We start from the raw sequence: 21,530 nt of genomic DNA on the forward strand, positions 1-21,530 counted from the left end.
CTCTCTAAACTATTAACCTCCTCTCTCTAAACTATTAACCTCCTCTAAACTATTAACCTCCTCTAAACTATTAACCCCCTCTAAACTATTAACCTCCTCTCTCTAAACTATTAACCTCCTCTAAACTATTAACCTCCTCTCTCTAAACTATTAACCTCCTCTCTCTAAACTATTAACCCCCTCTAAACTATTAACCTCCTCTCTCTAAACTATTAACCCCCTCTAAACTATTAACCCCCTCTCTCTAAACTATTAACCTCCTCTCTCTAAACTATTAACCCCCTCTAAACTATTAACCTCCTCTCTCTAAACTATTAACCTCCTCTAAACTATTAACCCCCTCTCTCTAAACTATTAACCTCCTCTCTCTAAACTATTAACCTCCTCTCTCTAAACTATTAACCTCCTCTCTCTAAACTATTAACCTCCTCTCTCTAAACTATTAACCTCCTCTCTCTAAACTATTAACCTCCTCTCTCTAAACTATTAACCTCCTCTCTCTAAACTATTAACCTCCTCTCTCTAAACTATTAACCTCCTCTCTCTAAACTATTAACCTCCTCTAAACTATTAACCCCCTCTCTCTAAACTATTAACCTCCTCTCTCTAAACTATTAACCCCCTCTAAACTATTAAACCCCTCTCTCTAAACTATTAACCTACTCTAAACTATTAACCTCCTCTAAACTATTAACATCCTCTAAACTATTAACCTCCTCTAAACTATTAACCTCCTCTCTCTAAACTATTAACCTCCTCTCTCTAAACTATTAACCTCCTCTAAACTATTAACCTCCTCTCTCTAAACTATTAACCTCCTCTAAACTATTAACCTCCTCTAAACTATTAACCTCCTCTAAACTATTAACCCCCTCTAAACTATTAACCTCCTCTCTCTAAACTATTAACCCCCTCTAAACTATTAACCTCCTCTAAACTATTAACCTCCTCTAAACTATTAACCTCCTCTAAACTATCAACCTCCTCTCTCTAAACTATTAACCTCCTCTAAACTATTAACCTCCTCTAAACTATTAACCTCCTCTAAACTATTAACCCCCTCTCTCTAAACTATTAACCCCCTCTAAACTATTAACCTCCTCTAAACTATTAACCTCCTCTAAACTATTAACCTCCTCTAAACTATTAACCTCCTCTCTCTAAACTATTAACCTCCTCTCTCTAAACTATTAACCTCCTCTCTCTAAACTATTAACCTCCTCTCTCTAAACTATTAACCTCCTCTAAACTATTAACCTCCTCTCTCTAAACTATTAACCTCCTCTCTCTAAACTATTAACCTCCTCTCTCTAAACTATTAATCTCCTCTAAACTATTAACCCCCTCTCTCTAAACTATTAACCTCCTCTCTCTAAACTATTAACCTCCTCTCTCTAAACTATTAACCTCCTCTCTCTAAACTATTAACCTCCTCTCTCTAAACTATTAACCTCCTCTCTCTAAACTATTAACCTCCTCTCTCTAAACTATTAACCTCCTCTAAACTATTAACCCCCTCTCTCTAAACTATTAACCTCCTCTCTCTAAACTATTAACCTCCTCTCTCTAAACTATTAACCTCCTCTCTCTAAACTATTAACCTCCTCTAAACTATTAACCTCCTCTCTCTAAACTATTAACCTCCTCTCTCTAAACTATTAACCTCCTCTAAACTATTAACCCCCTCTCTCTAAACTATTAACCTCCTCTAAACTATTAACCTCCTCTCTCTAAACTATTAACCTCCTCTAAACTATTAACCTCCTCTAAACTATTAACCCCCTCTAAACTATTAACCCCCTCTAAACTATTAACCTCCTCTCTCTAAACTATTAACCTCCTCTCTCTAAACTATTAACCTCCTCTAAACTATTAACCTCCTCTAAACTATTAACCTCCTCTAAACTATTAACCTCCTCTCGCTAAACTATTAACCTCCTCTCTCTAAACTATTAACCTCCTCTCGCTAAACTATTAACCTCCTCTCGCTAAACTATTAACCTCCTCTCTCTAAACTATTAACCTACTCTCTCTAAACTATTAACCTCCTCTCTCTAAACTATTAACCTCCTCTCTCTAAACTATTAACCTCCTCTCTCTAAACTATTAACCTCCTCTAAACTATTAACCTCCTCTAAACTATTAACCTCCTCTAAACTATTAACCCCCTCTAAACTATTAACCTCCTCTCTCTAAACTATTAACCTCCTCTAAACTATTAACCTCCTCTAAACTATTAACCTCCTCTCTCTAAACTATTAACCCCCTCTAAACTATTAACCTCCTCTCTCTAAACTATTAACCTCCTCTCGCTAAACTATTAACCTCCTCTCTCTAAACTATTAACCTCCTCTCTCTAAACTATTAACCTCCTCTCTCTAAACTATTAACCTCTCTCTCTAAACTATTAACCTCCTCTCTCTAAACTATTAACCTCCTCTCTCTAAACTATTAACCTCCTCTCTCTAAACTATTAACCTCCTCTCTCTAAACTATTAACCTCCTCTCTCTAAACTATTAACCTCCTCTAAACTATTAACCTCCTCTAAACTATTAACCTCCTCTAAACTATTAACCTCCTCTAAACTATTAACCTCCTCTAAACTATTAACCCCCTCTCTCTAAACTATTAACCTCCTCTAAACTATTAACCCCCTCTAAACTATTAACCTCCTCTCTCTAAACTATTAACCTCCTCTCGCTAAACTATTAACCTCCTCTCTCTAAACTATTAACCTCCTCTCTCTAAACTATTAACCTCCTCTCTCTAAACTATTAACCTCCTCTCTCTAAACTATTAACCTCCTCTCTCTAAACTATTAACCTCCTCTCTCTAAACTATTAACCTCCTCTCTCTAAACTATTAACCTCCTCTCTCTAAACTATTAACCTCCTCTAAACTATTAACCTCCTCTAAACTATTAACCCCCTCTAAACTATTAACCCCCTCTAAACTATTAACCTCCTCTCTCTAAACTATTAACCTCCTCTCTCTAAACTATTAACCTCCTCTAAACTATTAACCTCCTCTAAACTATTAACCTCCTCTAAACTATTAACCTCCTCTCGCTAAACTATTAACCTCCTCTCTCTAAACTATTAACCTCCTCTCGCTAAACTATTAACCTCCTCTCGCTAAACTATTAACCTCCTCTCTCTAAACTATTAACCTACTCTCTCTAAACTATTAACCTCCTCTCTCTAAACTATTAACCTCCTCTCTCTAAACTATTAACCTCCTCTCTCTAAACTATTAACCTCCTCTAAACTATTAACCTCCTCTAAACTATTAACCTCCTCTAAACTATTAACCCCCTCTAAACTATTAACCTCCTCTCTCTAAACTATTAACCTCCTCTAAACTATTAACCTCCTCTAAACTATTAACCTCCTCTCTCTAAACTATTAACCCCCTCTAAACTATTAACCTCCTCTCTCTAAACTATTAACCTCCTCTCGCTAAACTATTAACCTCCTCTCTCTAAACTATTAACCTCCTCTCTCTAAACTATTAACCTCCTCTCTCTAAACTATTAACCTCCTCTCTCTAAACTATTAACCTCCTCTCTCTAAACTATTAACCTCCTCTCTCTAAACTATTAACCTCCTCTCTCTAAACTATTAACCTCCTCTCTCTAAACTATTAACCTCCTCTAAACTATTAACCCCCTCTCTCTAAACTATTAACCTCCTCTCTCTAAACTGTTAACCTCCTCTCTCTAAACTATTAACCTCCTCTCTCTAAACTATTAACCTCCTCTCTCTAAACTATTAACCTCCTCTCTCTAAACTATTAACCTCCTCTCTCTAAACTATTAACCTCCTCTAAACTATTAACCCCCTCTCTCTAAACTATTAACCTCCTCTCTCTAAACTATTAACCCCCTCTAAACTATTAAACCCCTCTCTCTAAACTATTAACCTACTCTAAACTATTAACCTCCTCTAAACTATTAACATCCTCTAAACTATTAACCTCCTCTAAACTATTAACCTCCTCTCTCTAAACTATTAACCTCCTCTCTCTAAACTATTAACCTCCTCTCTCTAAACTATTAACCTCCTCTCTCTAAACTATTAACCTCCTCTAAACTATTAACCTCCTCTAAACTATTAACCTCCTCTAAACTATTAACCCCCTCTAAACTATTAACCTCCTCTCTCTAAACTATTAACCCCCTCTAAACTATTAACCTCCTCTAAACTATTAACCTCCTCTAAACTATTAACCTCCTCTAAACTATCAACCTCCTCTCTCTAAACTATTAACCTCCTCTAAACTATTAACCTCCTCTAAACTATTAACCTCCTCTAAACTATTAACCCCCTCTCTCTAAACTATTAACCCCCTCTAAACTATTAACCTCCTCTAAACTATTAACCTCCTCTAAACTATTAACCTCCTCTAAACTATTAACCTCCTCTCTCTAAACTATTAACCTCCTCTCTCTAAACTATTAACCTCCTCTCTCTAAACTATTAACCTCCTCTCTCTAAACTATTAACCTCCTCTAAACTATTAACCTCCTCTCTCTAAACTATTAACCTCCTCTCTCTAAACTATTAACCTCCTCTCTCTAAACTATTAACCTCCTCTAAACTATTAACCCCCTCTCTCTAAACTATTAACCTCCTCTCTCTAAACTATTAACCTCCTCTCTCTAAACTATTAACCTCCTCTCTCTAAACTATTAACCTCCTCTCGCTAAACTATTAACCTCCTCTCGCTAAACTATTAACCTCCTCTCTCTAAACTATTAACCTACTCTCTCTAAACTATTAACCTCCTCTCTCTAAACTATTAACCTCCTCTCTCTAAACTATTAACCTCCTCTCTCTAAACTATTAACCTCCTCTAAACTATTAACCTCCTCTAAACTATTAACCTCCTCTAAACTATTAACCCCCTCTAAACTATTAACCTCCTCTCTCTAAACTATTAACCCCCTCTAAACTATTAACCTCCTCTCTCTAAACTATTAACCTCCTCTCTCTAAACTATTAACCTCCTCTCTCTAAACTATTAACCTCCTCTCTCTAAACTATTAACCTCCTCTCGCTAAACTATTAACCTCCTCTCGCTAAACTATTAACCTCCTCTCTCTAAACTATTAACCTACTCTCTCTAAACTATTAACCTCCTCTCTCTAAACTATTAACCTCCTCTCTCTAAACTATTAACCTCCTCTCTCTAAACTATTAACCTCCTCTAAACTATTAACCTCCTCTAAACTATTAACCTCCTCTAAACTATTAACCCCCTCTAAACTATTAACCTCCTCTCTCTAAACTATTAACCTCCTCTAAACTATTAACCTCCTCTAAACTATTAACCTCCTCTCTCTAAACTATTAACCCCCTCTAAACTATTAACCTCCTCTCTCTAAACTATTAACCTCCTCTCGCTAAACTATTAACCTCCTCTCTCTAAACTATTAACCTCCTCTCTCTAAACTATTAACCTCCTCTCTCTAAACTATTAACCTCTCTCTCTAAACTATTAACCTCCTCTCTCTAAACTATTAACCTCCTCTCTCTAAACTATTAACCTCCTCTCTCTAAACTATTAACCTCCTCTCTCTAAACTATTAACCTCCTCTCTCTAAACTATTAACCTCCTCTAAACTATTAACCTCCTCTAAACTATTAACCTCCTCTAAACTATTAACCTCCTCTAAACTATTAACCTCCTCTAAACTATTAACCCCCTCTCTCTAAACTATTAACCTCCTCTAAACTATTAACCCCCTCTAAACTATTAACCTCCTCTCTCTAAACTATTAACCTCCTCTCGCTAAACTATTAACCTCCTCTCTCTAAACTATTAACCTCCTCTCTCTAAACTATTAACCTCCTCTCTCTAAACTATTAACCTCCTCTCTCTAAACTATTAACCTCCTCTCTCTAAACTATTAACCTCCTCTCTCTAAACTATTAACCTCCTCTCTCTAAACTATTAACCTCCTCTCTCTAAACTATTAACCTCCTCTAAACTATTAACCTCCTCTAAACTATTAAACCCCTCTAAACTATTAACCCCCTCTAAACTATTAACCTCCTCTCTCTAAACTATTAACCTCCTCTCTCTAAACTATTAACCTCCTCTAAACTATTAACCTCCTCTAAACTATTAACCTCCTCTAAACTATTAACCTCCTCTCGCTAAACTATTAACCTCCTCTCTCTAAACTATTAACCTCCTCTCGCTAAACTATTAACCTCCTCTCGCTAAACTATTAACCTCCTCTCTCTAAACTATTAACCTACTCTCTCTAAACTATTAACCTCCTCTCTCTAAACTATTAACCTCCTCTAAACTATTAACCTCCTCTAAACTATTAACCTCCTCTAAACTATTAACCCCCTCTAAACTATTAACCTCCTCTCTCTAAACTATTAACCTCCTCTAAACTATTAACCTCCTCTAAACTATTAACCTCCTCTCTCTAAACTATTAACCCCCTCTAAACTATTAACCTCCTCTCTCTAAACTATTAACCTCCTCTCGCTAAACTATTAACCTCCTCTCTCTAAACTATTAACCTCCTCTCTCTAAACTATTAACCTCCTCTCTCTAAACTTTTAACCTCCTCTCTCTAAACTATTAACCTCCTCTCTCTAAACTATTAACCTCCTCTCTCTAAACTATTAACCTCCTCTCTCTAAACTATTAACCTCCTCTCTCTAAACTATTAACCTCCTCTAAACTATTAACCCCCTCTCTCTAAACTATTAACCTCCTCTCTCTAAACTATTAACCTCCTCTCTCTAAACTATTAACCTCCTCTCTCTAAACTATTAACCTCCTCTCTCTAAACTATTAACCTCCTCTCTCTAAACTATTAACCTCCTCTCTCTAAACTATTAACCTCCTCTAAACTATTAACCCCCTCTCTCTAAACTATTAACCTCCTCTCTCTAAACTATTAACCCCCTCTAAACTATTAAACCCCTCTCTCTAAACTATTAACCTACTCTAAACTATTAACCTCCTCTAAACTATTAACATCCTCTAAACTATTAACCTCCTCTAAACTATTAACCTCCTCTCTCTAAACTATTAACCTCCTCTCTCTAAACTATTAACCTCCTCTAAACTATTAACCTCCTCTCTCTAAACTATTAACCTCCTCTAAACTATTAACCTCCTCTAAACTATTAACCTCCTCTAAACTATTAACCCCCTCTAAACTATTAACCTCCTCTCTCTAAACTATTAACCCCCTCTAAACTATTAACCTCCTCTAAACTATTAACCTCCTCTAAACTATTAACCTCCTCTAAACTATCAACCTCCTCTCTCTAAACTATTAACCTCCTCTAAACTATTAACCTCCTCTAAACTATTAACCTCCTCTAAACTATTAACCCCCTCTCTCTAAACTATTAACCCCCTCTAAACTATGAACCTCCTCTAAACTATTAACCTCCTCTAAACTATTAACCTCCTCTAAACTATTAACCTCCTCTCTCTAAACTATTAACCTCCTCTCTCTAAACTATTAACCTCCTCTCTCTAAACTATTAACCTCCTCTCTCTAAACTATTAACCTCCTCTAAACTATTAACCTCCTCTCTCTAAACTATTAACCTCCTCTCTCTAAACTATTAACCTCCTCTCTCTAAACTATTAACCTCCTCTAAACTATTAACCCCCTCTCTCTAAACTATTAACCTCCTCTCTCTAAACTATTAACCTCCTCTCTCTAAACTATTAACCTCCTCTCTCTAAACTATTAACCTCCTCTAAACTATTAACCCCCTCTCTCTAAACTATTAACCTCCTCTCTCTAAACTATTAACCTCCTCTCTCTAAACTATTAACCTCCTCTCTCTAAACTATTAACCTCCTCTAAACTATTAACCTCCTCTCTCTAAACTATTAACCTCCTCTCTCTAAACTATTAACCTCCTCTAAACTATTAACCCCCTCTCTCTAAACTATTAACCTCCTCTAAACTATTAACCTCCTCTCTCTAAACTATTAACCTCCTCTAAACTATTAACCTCCTCTAAACTATTAACCCCCTCTAAACTATTAACCCCCTCTAAACTATTAACCTCCTCTCTCTAAACTATTAACCTCCTCTCTCTAAACTATTAACCTCCTCTAAACTATTAACCTCCTCTAAACTATTAACCTCCTCTCGCTAAACTATTAACCTCCTCTCTCTAAACTATTAACCTCCTCTCGCTAAACTATTAACCTCCTCTCGCTAAACTATTAACCTCCTCTCTCTAAACTATTAACCTACTCTCTCTAAACTATTAACCTCCTCTCTCTAAACTATTAACCTCCTCTCTCTAAACTATTAACCTCCTCTCTCTAAACTATTAACCTCCTCTAAACTATTAACCTCCTCTAAACTATTAACCTCCTCTAAACTATTAACCCCCTCTAAACTATTAACCTCCTCTCTCTAAACTATTAACCTCCTCTAAACTATTAACCTCCTCTAAACTATTAACCTCCTCTCTCTAAACTATTAACCCCCTCTAAACTATTAACCTCCTCTCTCTAAACTATTAACCTCCTCTCGCTAAACTATTAACCTCCTCTCTCTAAACTATTAACCTCCTCTCTCTAAACTATTAACCTCCTCTCTCTAAACTATTAACCTCCTCTCTCTAAACTATTAACCTCCTCTCTCTAAACTATTAACCTCCTCTCTCTAAACTATTAACCTCCTCTCTCTAAACTATTAACCTCCTCTCTCTAAACTATTAACCTCCTCTCTCTAAACTATTAACCTCCTCTCTCTAAACTATTAACCTCCTCTAAACTATTAACCTCCTCTAAACTATTAACCTCCTCTAAACAATTAACCTCCTCTAAACTATTAACCTCCTCTAAACTATTAACCCCCTCTCTCTAAACTATTAACCTCCTCTAAACTATTAACCCCCTTTAAACTATTAACCTCCTCTCTCTAAACTATTAACCTCCTCTCGCTAAACTATTAACCTCCTCTCTCTAAACTATTAACCTCCTCTCTCTAAACTATTAACCTCCTCTTTCTAAACTATTAACCTCCTCTCTCTAAACTATTAACCTCCTCTCTCTAAACTATTAACCTCCTCTCTCTAAACTATTAACCTCCTCTCTCTAAACTATTAACCTCCTCTCTCTAAACTATTAACCTCCTCTAAACTATTAACCCCCTCTAAACTATTAACCTCCTCTCTCTAAACTATTAACCCCTCTCTCTAAACTATTAACCTCCTCTAAACTATTAACCTCCTCTCTCTAAACTATTAACCTCCTCTCTCTAAACTATTAACCGCCTCTCTCTAAACTATTAACCTCCTCTCTCTAAACTGTTAACCTCCTCTAAACTATTAACCTCCTCTCTCTAAACTATTAACCCCCTCTCTCTAAACTATTAACCTCCTCTCTCTAAACTATTAACCCCCTCTCTCTAAACTATTAACCCCCTCTCTCTAAACTATTAACCTCCTCTCTCTAAACTATTAACCCCCTCTCTCTAAACTATTAACCCCTCCTCTCTCTAAACTGTTAACCTCCTCTAAACTATTAACCTCCTCTCTCTAAACTATTAACCCCTCTCTCTAAACTATTAACCTCCTCTAAACTATTAACCTCCTCTCTCTAAACTATTAACCTCCTCTCTCTAAACTATTAACCCCCTCTCGCTAAACTATTAACCTCCTCTCTCTAAACTATTAACCTCCTCTCTCTAAACTATTAACCTCCTCTCTCTAAACTATTAACCCCCTCTCTCTCGCTAAACTATTAACCTCCTCTCTCTAAACTATTAACCTCCTCTCTCTAAACTATTAACCTCCTCTCTCTAAACTATTAACCCCCTCTAAACTATTAACCTCCTCTCTCTAAACTATTAACCTCCTCTCTCTAAACTATTAACCCCCTCTAAACTATTAACCTCCTCTCTCTAAACTGTTAACCTCCTCTAAACTATTAACCTCCTCTCTCTAAACGATTAAACCCTCTCTCTAAACTATTAACCTCCTCTAAACTATTAACCTCCTCTCTCTAAACTATTAACCCCCTCTCTCTCGCTAAACTATTAACCTCCTCTCTCTAAACTATTAACCTCCTCTCTCTAAACTATTAACCTCCTCTCTCTAAACTATTAACCCCCTCTAAACTATTAACCTCCTCTCTCTAAACTATTAACCCCCTCTAAACTATTAACCTCCTCTCTCTAAACTGTTAACCTCCTCTAAACTATTAACCTCCTCTCTCTAAACGATTAAACCCTCTCTCTAAACTATTAACCTCCTCTAAACTATTAACCTCCTCTCTCTAAACTATTAACCCCCTCTCTCTCGCTAAACTATTAACCTCCTCTCTCTAAACTATTAACCTCCTCTCTCTAAACTATTAACCTCCTCTCTCTAAACTATTAACCCCCTCTAAACTATTAACCTCCTCTCTCTAAACTATTAACCTCCTCTCTCTAAACTATTAACCTCCTCTCTCTAAACTATTAACCTCCTCTAAACTATTAACCTCCTCTCTCTAAACTATTAACCTCCTCTCTCTAAACTATTAACCTCCTCTCTCTAAACTATTAACCTCCTCTCTCTAAACTATTAACCTCCTCTCTCTAAACTATTAACCTCCTCTCTCTAAACTATTAACCTCCTCTAAACTATTAACCCCCTCTCTCTAAACTATTAACCTCCTCTAAACTATTAACCTCCTCTCTCTAAACTATTAACCTCCTCTCGCTAAACTATTAACCTCCTCTCTCTAAACTATTAACCTCCTCTCTCTAAACTATTAACCTCCTCTCTCTAAACTATTAACCTCCTCTCTCTAAACTATTAACCTCCTCTAAACTATTAACCTCCTCTCTCTAAACTATTAACCTCCTCTAAACTATTAACCTCCTCTAAACTATTAACCCCCTCTAAACTATTAACCCCCTCTAAACTATTAACCTCCTCTCTCTAAACTATTAACCTCCTCTCTCTAAACTATTAACCTCCTCTCTCTAAACTATTAACCTCCTCTAAACTATTAACCTCCTCTAAACTATTAACCTCCTCTAAACTATTAACCTACTCTAAACTATTAACCTCCTCTAAACTATTAACCCCCTCTAAACTATTAACCTCCTCTAAACTATTAACCTCCTCTCTCTAAACTATTAACCTCATCTCTCTAAACTATTAACCTCCTCTCTCTAAACTATTAACCTCCTCTAAACTATTAACCTCCTCTCGCTAAACTATTAAACTCCTCTCTCTAAACTATTAACCTCCTCTCGCTAAACTATTAACCTCCTCTCGCTAAACTATTAACCTCCTCTCTCTAAACTATTAACCTCCTCTCTCTAAACTATTAACCTCCTCTCTCTAAACTATTAACCTCCTCTCTCTAAACTATTAACCCCCTCTCTCTAAACTATTAACCTCCTCTCTCTAAACTATTAACCTCCTCTCTCTAAACTATTAACCTCCTCTAAACTATTAACCTCCTCTAAACTATTAACCTCCTCTCTCTAAACTATTAACCCCCTCTAAACTATTAACCTCCTCTCTCTAAACTATTAACCTCCTCTCGCTAAACTATTAACCTCCTCTCTCTAAACTATTAACCTCCTCTCTCTAAACTATTAACCTCCTCTCTCTAAACTATTAACCTCCTCTCTCTAAACTATTAACCTCCTCTCTCTAAACTATTAACCTCCTCTCTCTAAACTATTAACCTCCTCTCTCTAAACTATTAACCTCCTCTCTCTAAACTATTAACCTCCTCTAAACTATTAACCTCCTCTAAACTATTAACCTCCTCTAAACTATTAACCCCCTCTAAACTATTAACCCCCTCTAAACTATTAACCTCCTCTCTCTAAACTATTAACCTCCTCTAAACTATTAACCTCCTCTAAACTATTAACCTCCTCTAAACTATTAACCTCCTCTAAACTATTAACCCCCTCTAAACTATTAACCTCCTCTCTCTAAACTATTAACCTCCTCTCGCTAAACTATTAACCTCCTCTCTCTAAACTATTAACCTCCTCTCTCTAAACTATTAACCTCCTCTCTCTAAACTATTAACCTCCTCTCTCTAAACTATTAACCTCCTCTCTCTAAACTATTAACCTCCTCTCTCTAAACTATTAACCTCCTCTCTCTAAACTATTAACCTCCTCTCTCTAAACTATTAACCTCCTCTAAACTATTAACCCCCTCTAAACTATTAACCTCCTCTCTCTAAACTATTAACCTCCTCTCTCTAAACTATTAACCCCTCTCTCTAAACTATTAACCTCCTCTAAACTATTAACCTCCTCTCTCTAAACTATTAACCTCCTCTCTCTAAACTATTAACCCCCTCTCTCTAAACTATTAACCTCCTCTCTCTAAACTATTAACCCCCTCTCTCTAAACTATTAACCCCCTCTCTCTAAACTATTAACCTCCTCTCTCTAAACTATTAACCCCCTCTCTCTAAACTATTAACCTCCTCTCTCTAAACTGTTAACCTCCTCTAAACTATTAACCTCCTCTCTCTAAACTATTAACCCCTCTCTCTAAACTATTAACCTCCTCTAAACTATTAACCTCCTCTCTCTAAACTATTAACCTCCTCTCTCTAAACTATTAACCCCCTCTCGCTAAACTATTAACCTCCTCTCTCTAAACTATTAACCTCCTCTCTCTAAACTATTAACCTCCTCTCTCTAAACTATTAACCCCCTCTAAACTATTAACCTCCTCTCTCTAAACTATTAACCTCCTCTCTCTAAACTATTAACCTCCTCTCTCTAAACTATTAACCTCCTCTCTCTAAACTATTAACCTCCTCTCTCTAAACTATTAACCTCCTCTCTCTAAACTATTAACCTCCTCTCTCTAAACTATTAACCTCCTCTCTCTAAACTATTAACCCCCTCTCTCTAAACTATTAACCTCCTCTCTCTAAACTGTTAACCTCCTCTAAACTATTAACCTCCTCTCTCTAAACTATTAACCTCCTCTAAACTATTAACCTCCTCTCTCTAAACTATTAACCTCCTCTCTCTAAACTATTAACCTCCTCTCTCTAAACTATTAACCTCCTCTCTCTAAACTATCAACCTCCTCTCTCTAAACTATTAACCTCTTCTCTCTAAACTATTAACCCCCTCTCTCTAAACTATTAACCTCCTCTCTCTAAACTGTTAACCTCCTCTAAACTATTAACCTCCTCTCTCTAAACTATTAACCTCCTCTAAACTATTAACCTCCTCTCTCTAAACTATTAACCCCCTCTCTCTAAACTATTAACCTCCTCTCTCTAAACTGTTAACCTCCTTTAAACTATTAACCTCCTCTCTCTAAACTATTAACCTCCTCTAAACTATTAACCTCCTCTCTCTAAACTATTAACCTCCTCTCTCTAAACTATTAATCTCCTCTCTCTAAACTATTAATCTCCTCTCTCTAAACTATTAACCTCCTCTCTCTAAACTATTAACCTCCTCTCTCTAGACTCTCAACTTTCTCTATTGAGCTCTCTATCCTGTAGCATTCAATGACAATTACACTCTCCCTACAATCTGACATGGGTGAGGTTTGATAATGGGTGAGGTTTGATAATGGGTGAGGTTTGATAATGGGTGAGGTTTGATAATGGGTGAGGTTTGATAATGCTCTGGGGTCGCTTGTTTTGCCTCTGAAACTGGGATCCTTGAAGTACACATGGCATCATGAAATCTGAGGATTATCAGATCAGGATTATCATGTTTTGGAGTCCAATCTTCAACCCACTGTCAAAAAATGTTGTCACTATTGAATGTTGTTGGTCTTCCAGCATGACAATGACCCCAAACACACATCAAAAAGCTGTTATGTGGTCCCCAGCTGTTATGTGGCCCCCAGCTGTAATGTGGCCCCCAGCCGTTATGTGGCCCCAGCTGTCATGTGGCCCCCAGCCGTTATGTGGCCCCAGCTGTCATGTGGCCCCCAGCCGTTATATTACCCTCCAGACCCTGTAACTCCCATTACCCCCCAGACCCTGTAACTCTCATTACCCTCCAGACCCTCCAGACCCTGTAACTCCCATTACCCTCCAGACCCTGTAACTCCCATTACCCTCCAGACCCTCCAGACCCTGTAACTCCCATTACCCTCCAGACCCTCCAGACCCTGTAACTCCCATTACCCTCCAGACCCTCCAGACCCTGTAACTCCCATTACCCTCCAGACCCTCCAGATCCTGTAACTCCCATTACCCTCCAAACCCTGTAACTCCCATTACCCTCCAAACCCTGTAACTCCCATTACCCCCCAGACCCTGTAACTCCCATTACCCTCCAGACCCTCCAGATCCTGTAACTCCCATTACCCCCCAGATCCTGTAACTCCCATTACCCTCCAGACCCTCCAGATCCTGTAACTCCCATTACCCTCCAGACCCTGTAACTCCCATTACCCTCCAGACCCTCCAGATCCTGTAACTCCCATTACCCTCCAGACCCTCCAGATCCTGTAACTCCCATTACCCTCCGGATCCTGTAACTACCATTCACTTTCCACTCCAGAGATTATTATCTAGCCTCCATACCAAGTGGCACCCTATTCCCTATATAGTGCACTACTTTTGACCGGGTCCCATGGTGCACTATATAGGGTATAGGGTTCCATTTGGAATGCATATTCCTAGTCAAGGTCTTTCCAATACCTCTGTACAATAATACACCCACTAACACTCACTCAGTCACAGCAGCTGGCTAAATGACCATCTGTCCGTGTACTGAGTCTATACACTGGGTAAGAGAGAGAGGGTGATGGAGGGAAGGGAAGGGAGCGAGAGATGAGTGGGAGAGGAAGGGAACAAGGGAGAGAGACAGACAGGAAGACAGACACGCAGACAGACAGAAAGAGAAAGAGAGAAGAGATAGAGAGATTTCAGGAGGGAGGGAGGAAGGGAGAGAGACAGATAGGCAGACAGACAGACAGACAGACAGACAGACAGACAGACAGACAGACAGACAGACAGACAGAAAGAGAAGAGAGAGAGAGAGAGAGAGAGAGAGAGAGAGATTTCAGGAGGGAGGAAGGGAGAGAGAGAGAACAATGCATGTGTTTTTGCCAGTCAGTCCTAGCAGATCCAGCTAAGACCTTTGTGTTGCTGCTGAAGGAGTCTTTGTAGGATCATGACAAAGCTGCAGAAAGGTGCCTTTGTGTGTTAACAAAGGAGGTGTGTGTAGGAAGGGGGGGGGCATCTAAGGCATCCCACTGGGTGCACACTGGTTGGATCAATGTTGTTTGAAATAACATTGAACCAATGTGGAATGGACATTGAATTGACTTCTGCGTCTAGTGAAAATGTGTTTGCTGGGTGTGTCTGTGCATGTATTTTATATGTCTGCCTCTCCCTCTCTCTCTCTCTCTCTCTCTCTCTCTCTCTCTCTCTCTCCCTCTCGCTCTCTCTCTCTCTCTCTGTCTCTCAATTCAATTCAATTCAAGGGCTTTATCTGTCTCTCTCTCTCTCTCTCTATGTCTCTCTCTCTCTCTCTCACTGTCTCTCTCTCTCGCTGTCTCTCTCTCTCTCTCTCTCTGTCTCTCTCTCTCTCTCTCTCTCTGTCTCTCTCTCTCTCTCTCTCTGTCTCTCTCTCTCTCTCTCTCTCTCTCTGTCTCTCTCTCTCTCTCTCTCTCTCTCTCTCTCTCTCTCTCTCTCTCTCTCTCTCTCTCTCTCTCTCTCTCTCTCTCTCTCTCTCTCCATCCCCTTCATGAAGGCTGTGTTTTCTCACAGACACATGTAGACATGAACACATGGAGGGAGAGAGAGAGAGGAAGAGGGAGAGAAAGAGAGACAGATAAAGAGAGATAGAGAGAGAGAGAGATAGGGAGAGAGAGAGGGGGAGAGAGAGGGGGAGAGAGAGAGGGGAGAGAGAGAGACAGAGAGAGGGGGAGAGAGAGAGAGAGAGAGAGGGGGAGAGAGAGAGAGAGAGAGAGAGAGAGAGAGAGAGAGAGAGAGAGAGAGAGAGAGGGGGGGGAGAGAGATAGGGAGAGAGAGGGGGGGTGTGAATGCATGTTCTATGATGGACAGAGCCAGTCGAAGGAGAGTGCTATTAGAGAAGCAACTGAAAACGAGGGGTACTTAGCTAAAAGGTTCCACACACACACACACACACACACACACACACACACACACACACACACACACACACACACACACACACACACACACACACACACACACACACACACACACACACACACTTGTGTACACACAGATACAGAGTTCATAGAACATGTGGGCTGCTGGCAGCATTAGGGCCTGTGAGACTGGATGTGATGGAGGGATGTATGGTTCAAAGAGGAGGGGATGGAAGGATGAAGGACGAAGGGAGAGGACAGGATGAGAGGACAGGATGAGGGGAGAAGCCAGGATGAGAGGAGATGAGGGGAGAGGACAGGATGAGGGTAGAGTACAGGATGAGAGGAGATGAGGGTAGAGGACAGGATGAGGGGAGAAGACAGGATGAGAGGAGATAAGGGTAGAGGACAGGATGAGGGGAGAAGACAGGATGAGAGGAGATGAGGGGAGAGGACGGGATGAGGGGAGAGGACAAGATGAGGGGAGATGACAAGATGAGGGGAGAGGACGGGATGAGGGGAGAGGACAAGATGAGGGGAGAGGACAGGATGAGGGGAGAGGACAAGATGAGAGGAGATGAGGGAGAGACGACAGGATGAGAGACGATGAGGGGGAGACGACAGGATGAGAGACGATGGGGAGAGGAAGAGAAGATGGGGAGAGGAGGATAAGATGGGGAGAGGAGGAGAAAATTAAGGGAGAGGAGAAGAAGATGAAAGGAGAGGAAGAGAAGATGAGGGGAGAATGTGGTGAAAAGGGAGGAGAAGGAGAGCAGAGGGGTTGGACAGTTTGGGTCTTAAGAATGAATAGACTGTGTGTGTGTGTGTGTGTGTGTGTGTGTGTGTGTGTGTGTGTGTGTGTGTGTGTGTGTGTGTGTGTGTGTGTGTGTGTGTGTGTGTGTGTGTGTGTGTTTGTGTGTGTGTGTGTGTGTGTAGTTCATTCAGAAAAGTATTCAGACCCCTTCCTTTTTTCCACATTTATTCTTATTCAACTTATTCTGAAATGTATAAAATTATTTTTCCCCACATTAATCTACACACAATACCCCATAATGACACAGTGAAAACAGATTTTTTTTAAATGTTTGCACATTTTTTTCAAAACAAAAAACTGAAATATTTGACTTACATAAGTATTCAGACCCTTTTTGCTATGAGACTACAAATTGAGCTCAGGTGCATCATGTTTCGTTTGATCCTCCTTGAGATGTTTCTACAACTTGATTGGAGTCCACCTTTTGGTAAATTACATTGATTGGACAAGATTTAGAAAGGCTCACACATGTCCATATAAGGTCCTACAGTTGACCGGGCATGTCAGAGCAAAAACCAAGCCAAGAGGTCGAAGGAATTGTCCATAGAACTCTGAGACAGGATTGTGTCGAGGCACAGATCTGGGGAAGGGTACCAAAACATTTCTGCAGCATCGAAGGTTCCAAAGAACACAGTGGTCTCCATTATTCTTAAATGGAAGAAGTTTGGAACCACCAAGAGCTGGCTTCCCGGCCAAACTGAGGTATTGGGGGAGAAGGGCCTTGGTCAAGGAGGTGACCAAGAACCCGATGGTCACTCTGACAGAGCTCCAGAGTTCCTCTGTGGAGATGGGAGAACCTTTCAGAAGGAGATTATCTCTGCAGCACTCCAGCAATCAGGCCTTTATGGTAGAGTGGCCAGACAGAAGCCACTCCTCAGTAAAAGGCACATTACAGCCTAAAAGGCCCCTAAAGACTCTCAGATCATGAGAAACAAGATTCTCTGGTCTGATGAAACCAAGATTGAACTTTTTGGCCTGAATGCCATACGTCACTTCTGGAAGAAACCTGGCACCATCCCTACGGTGAAGCATGGTGGTGGCAGCATCATGCTGTGGGGAAGTTTTTCAGTGGCAAGGACTGGGAGACTAGTTAGGATCAAGGGAAAGATTAATGGGGCAAAGTACAGAGAGATCGTTTATGAAAACCTACTCCAGAGCGCTCAGGACCACAGATTGGGGTGAAGGTTCACCTTCCAACAGGACAACGACCCTAAGTACACAGCCAAGACAACACAGGAGAGTGGCTTTGTGACAAGTCTCTGAATGTCCTTGAGTGGCACAGATAAAGCCCGGACTTGAACCCGATCTAACATCTCTGGAGAGACCTGAAAATAGCTGTGCAGCGACGCTTCCCATCCAACCTGACAGAGCTTGAGAGGATCTGCAGGGCAGAATGGGAGAAACTCCCCAAATACAGGTGTGCCAATCTTGTAGCGTCATACCCAAGAAGACTCGAGGCTGTAATCGCGGCCAAAGGTGCTTCAACAAAGTACTGAGTAAAGGGTCTGAATACTTATGGAAATGTGATATTTCAAGTTGTTTATTTGTTTAAAAATGTGCAAAAATGTCTAGAAACCTGTTTTTGCTTTGTCATTATGGGGTATTGTGATGTCATTATGGGGTATTGTGATGTCATTATGGGGTATTGTGATATCATTACGGTGTATTGTGATGTCATTACGGGGTATTGTGATGTCATTACGGGGTATTGTGATGTCATTATGGGGTATTGTGATGTCATTACGGTTTTTTGTGTGTAGATTGATGAGGGAAAAATATCATTTATTCAATTTCAGAATAAGGCTGTAACGTAACAAGATTGGGGAAAAAGTCAAGGGGTCTGAATACTTTCTGAATGCCCTGTATTATATGTTGTTCTCTAGAATGCATCAAAATAACTCTGATGATTCTAGCTTATGCACTTTGGATGGTGTCCGTATTGATCCTGCTTTGAGGCATCTGATGAAAAGCTGTCTTTTATAAAGGCCTATTGATAAGTTAAGAAGCTGAGAGTAAAAAATGGGCTTTTTCATGAAACAAGCCTTTCGCTAAAAATACACTGAACAAAAATGTAAACGCAACATGTAAAGTGTTGGTCCCGTGTTTCATGAGCTGAGTTAAAAGATCCCAGAAATGTTCCATACGCACAAAAATATTATTTCTCAATATGTTTGTTCACACATTTGTTTACCTCCATGTTAGTGAACATTTCTCCTTTACCAAGATAATCCATCCACCTGACAGGTGTGGCATAAAAAAAGGAGCTGATTAAACAGTGTGATCATTACACAGGTGCATCTGTTACTGGGGACAATAAATGGCATTTTTGTCACACTTATGTCTCATGTTTTGGGGGAGTGTGCAATTGGCATGCTGACTGCAGGAATTTCCACCAAAGCTGTTGCCAGAAAATGTAATATCAATTTCTCTACCATAATCAGCCTCCAACATTGTTTTATGGAATTTGGAAGTATGTCCAACCGGCCTCACAACCGCAGACCACATGTAACCACACCAGTTCAGGACCTCCGCATCCGGCTTCTTCACCTATTGGATTGTCTGAGAACAGCCACTGAGGACAGCTCATGAAACTGTGGGTTTTGCACAACCGAAGAATTTCTGCACAAACTGTCAAAAACCGTCTCAGGGAAGCTCATCTTCATGCTCGTCTGATTCTGATTCCAGTTCAGCATCGTATCTTCAGTCACCATCGCCTTCGATGGCCATTGGCATGCTGGGAGAAGTGTGCTCTTCACGGATTCATCTTGGTTTCAACTGTACCGGGCAGATGGTAGACAGCTTGTATGGCGTTGTGTGGGCGAGCAGTTTGCTGATGTCAACATTGTGAACAGAGTGCCCCATGGTGGCGGTGGGGTTGTGGTGTAGGCAGGCATAAGCTACGGCCAACGAACACAATTGCTTTTCATTGATTGCAATTTGAATGCACAGAGATACCATGAAAATGTCCCAGTTCTTCCATGGCCTGCATTACTCACCAGACATGTCACCCATTGAGCATGTTTGGGGTGCTCTGGATCGACGGTTACAGCAGTGTGTTCCAGTCCGCGCCAATATCCCAAAACTTCTCACAGCCATTTGAAGAGGAGTGGGACAACTTTCCACAGGCCACAATCAACAACCTGATCAACTCTATGTGAAGCAGATGTGACGTGCTTCATGAGGCAAATGGTGGTCACACCAGATACTGACTGGTTTTATGATCCATGCCCCTACATATCTTTTTTAAAGGTATCTGTGACCAATAGAGACATATCTGTATTCCCAGTCATGTGAAATCCATACATTAGGGCATAATGAATGTATTTCAATTGACTGATTTCCTCATATGAACTGTAACTCAGTAAAATCGTAGAAAATGTTGCGTGTTGCGATTCTATTTTTGTTCAGTATAGTAGAAAGCAGATTATTCAGTCGACGCTCCTATCGGTCCTAGACTATGGCGACGTCATCCACTGTATATGAACGTAGCTGCCACCTCATTACAGCCGTTACGTGCAGTTGATCATAGCGCACTACTCTTTATTACGGCTGACAGTTTTAGTGCTCATCACTGTATTCTCTACCAGGAAGACGGCCCTCTTTGATGTTGATACATTGTTTTTATTTATAAAGCCCTGTTTACAAAAAGTCCCACTCGTATCTAACATCATTACTAAACCTTGTACTTATGAGTGACCACACCCGGTCTCAGGGATGGTTAACTCTGGATATTACTCTGGTCTCTACGGAGTTAAAATAAATCAGCGTTTAGTTTTCAATACACCTTATTTGTGGAACAATATGTTCTTAAATGTGATGTTTTGGAGCCTCTAGGTCAATTCAGAAAGCTGATTGAAGACTTTATAACAGAGGAATGTGTTCTGGTGTCTCTAGGTCAATTCAGAAAGCTGATTGAAGACTTTATAACTGAGGAATGTGTTCTGGTGTCTCTAGGTCAATTCAGAAAGCTGACTGAAGACTTTATAACTGAGGAATGTGTTCTGGTGTCTCTAGGTCAATTCAGAAAGCTGATTGAAGACGTTATAACTGAGGAATGTGTTCTGGTGTCTCTAGGTCAATTCAGAAAGCTGATTGAAGACTTTATAACTGAGGAATGTGTTCTGGTGTCTCTAGGTCAATTCAGAAAGCAGATTGAAGACTTTATAACTAAGGAATGTGTTTTTTATTATGACCATTTCTTTCTTTCTGCTTGAATTTGTTTTTATATTTTGAAATGTGTATTTTCTATAAATTCTGTAATTCAGGGCGCATCTGTAAAATAGACCTTTTCCCGGATAAAAATAACTAATCTAATTTGCTGTTAACATAGACAGTCATGCTCCTGTCATAATGGACGGTGGTGGATCTTAAAGGGGCTTTTCCCTTTAAGATCAAGTTCTACTTGGCCTGCAGTCAATATTTCCCCGTGTGATTACGACTGTCATAACATCGTCAAGAAAGAAAGCTCTCAAACATGTTTAGTTATTTATGACAGCTTTTGTTAATTTAGCCAACATTTTGTTTCCAAGGAGGAAACTGTCTTGAGACATAATAATCTAATTTACTATAAATCTATTGTAAAAAATAGACCTATGGTAAATCATATCAGCTTTAGTTAGGCCTACCCATCCTG

The 21,530-nt window shown here is 39.6% G+C and overlaps 1 protein-coding gene across 1 annotated transcript in view; it reads right to left on the bottom strand.

Annotated features, from left to right (window-relative positions):
• The window catches only part of LOC139387908 (sterile alpha motif domain-containing protein 9-like), a 429,675-nt gene that overhangs the window by 42,084 nt on the left and 366,061 nt on the right, over window positions 1–21,530 (bottom strand). The gene's annotated exons all lie outside the window — the stretch shown is intronic.

This window comes from Oncorhynchus clarkii, chromosome 29 (assembly GCF_045791955.1).
Source record: "Oncorhynchus clarkii lewisi isolate Uvic-CL-2024 chromosome 29, UVic_Ocla_1.0, whole genome shotgun sequence".
NCBI lineage: Eukaryota > Metazoa > Chordata > Actinopteri > Salmoniformes > Salmonidae > Oncorhynchus > Oncorhynchus clarkii.